Consider the following 2247-nt stretch of genomic DNA (forward strand, 5'->3'; position numbering starts at 1 on the left):
TGTGTTTTCTTCTATTCCTCTATTTGAATCTGCGGTAATAATAAAAAAAATAATATTTAATTTTTTCAAATAATACATGTGAAGAGTTTGATAAAGGGTATGCAATATTTGCAAATTAGAAAATTTTTCAAAAAATGTATATTTTCTTGGGCAAAATAATATGCTCTTGATGACGATAATTTTTGAGACATACTGTACATGGTCACGTACATGGCGCCTCCATTTCTTATGTCAAAATGTTCGTCAAGCTTCGTGTGTGTAGCTTGTGTGTAGATGGCAACAAAACCAAGCGACTGCGACAATTTCTATCAGCTATTGTTTAATTTGTGTGTCATCATGATTTTATAACAGGTCAGTGTATCGATATTACCATTATCTTTACATGAGCTACATAAGTTTTATATTCCGCAGCATTTTTGATTGGGATAGCGTTTGGACATCATGTTTTTCGTCCACGGCTGCAGCTGACCACCAAGCTGATATAATGGAAGAAACCATTGGAATTGAAAGAAACTTATGTGATACAGTGACAATATGCAGTGAGAAAACGCTGAAATGTCGAATAAAAGTATTTGTGGTGAATTTATGCATTTATTCCATGAAATATTAACACCTGTTATAACTTAACGAAGATCTAGAAAATACATATAGAATGAGACAGCAATACAGCCATCTCTGTCGATTTGTTCGTTGAGTTTGACATTTTCGTTAAAAATACCGGCAAAATTTTAATTTTTGACGAAGCCATTAAAGCGTTACGCAGTGTTTTAAGCCCTGAAATTACTGCTGTATGGAAAGCTAAAAGTAATACTTTTAGGCATACTTTTAACGGTTTCTTAACAGGATTGTGCTACTTGGGATGTCACCGTTCAAATTGACATAGAGCGACAACCTCGCGCGTGGCGAAAATAGTTCAAAATTTCACTCTGTGGAGATCAAAGTAGCTCATTTGACACAATCAACCAACCTTTTATTTGAAAACACACAAAAATAGGTTACAATGTGTTCCAATCTATTTTTTTGCGTTTGGCAATAATCTGGCTTGTTAACAAACTAGATAATTCGATTATTCTAAATGAAGCAAAAATGTCGCGCGAGACGAGTAGCTCTGTTTGCAAAATTGAGCTACTTTTTGTCGCGCTCGGCGTTGCCACTGTATGTCTTTTTGAGTGGTGAACGGTTAGGCCCGTGGCAACGCTCATCCGATGCGATTTTATCGGACGCTTCTGTCAAACGCTATTTCGGCTCATATTGCGAAAATCTTAATGATTTGAATGGTTTTACCATTATAAAAAAATAATTTCATATTGTTCCTACATAAACTGCATTATTAGAGAGCGGTACTTGTTCCGACGCAATGCATTGCGATTTTGCCAAAATGTATGGGATTTGACAGACGCATGCGTTAACGACGCACGACGCAGCGTCAAAGTAGAAAAATTTCTATTTCGACGCACGTCGTGCTGCGTCTGTCAAAATGGTTTAACCATATCGGGTGAAAATCGATATTTTTCCACGTTAAATTGTTTCGAGCGCAGTTTTGTGTGTAATTGGACTACTAAATAATTTTATTAACAAAACAAAATAAATGTAGAGAAAGGAATTTCGTAATTGCTGCTAAACAGGTGTGTGTGGGTCAGTATGCAATGTGCAATAATAAAGCGAAAACATGCTTTGCACTGTTTTGAGCAGAACTGGAAATAATTTTACAGTTGTAATTTAACATTATAATCACATCAGAACCTATAAATAAGAGGCATTATTGCTGTTTGTTGATGTTTATCTTAGTAAAATGTGTTGACATATCCATGCAGAACGCAGCGAACAGATACCAGCGTGCGTCACGCAATGCGTTGCGATACGCTGCGTCGAAACAAGTACCAAGCCCTTACATTGACAGATAAAATCGGATGCGACGATCCGACGTAATCAAAATTTGATGAGCCACGGGCCTTAGGGCGGTGGCAACGCTCATGGGATGCGATTTTATCGGACGAGATTTATATGGGATTTGACAGATAACGTCGGACGTGCGATTTCGTCGTACGACGGAATCAAAAAATTTTGATTTCGTCGGACGCCGCATCCGATTTTATCTGTCAAACTAAATGTGTGGTGTTTTGTAGGAACAATCTCAACTTAATTTTTCATAATCGTTATATTATTAAAATTATCCAAATAATCGCAATATTATACGAAAAAGCGTTTGACAGCACGTGCGATAAAATCGCATGCGATGGAGCACAG

At 36.9% G+C, this 2247-nt stretch overlaps 1 long non-coding RNA gene across 1 annotated transcript; it reads left to right on the forward strand.

Moving 5' to 3' along the window:
* Nucleotides 1–234: 234 nt before the first annotated feature.
* On the forward strand, nt 235–666 carry LOC120895603. The gene is made up of 2 exons (XR_005738343.1): nt 235–351; nt 412–666. It is a non-coding gene; the product is annotated as an uncharacterized LOC120895603 (long non-coding RNA).
* Nucleotides 667–2247: the final 1581 nt, after the last annotated feature.

Source organism: Anopheles arabiensis, chromosome 2, assembly GCF_016920715.1.
Source record: "Anopheles arabiensis isolate DONGOLA chromosome 2, AaraD3, whole genome shotgun sequence".
Lineage (NCBI taxonomy): Eukaryota > Metazoa > Arthropoda > Insecta > Diptera > Culicidae > Anopheles > Anopheles arabiensis.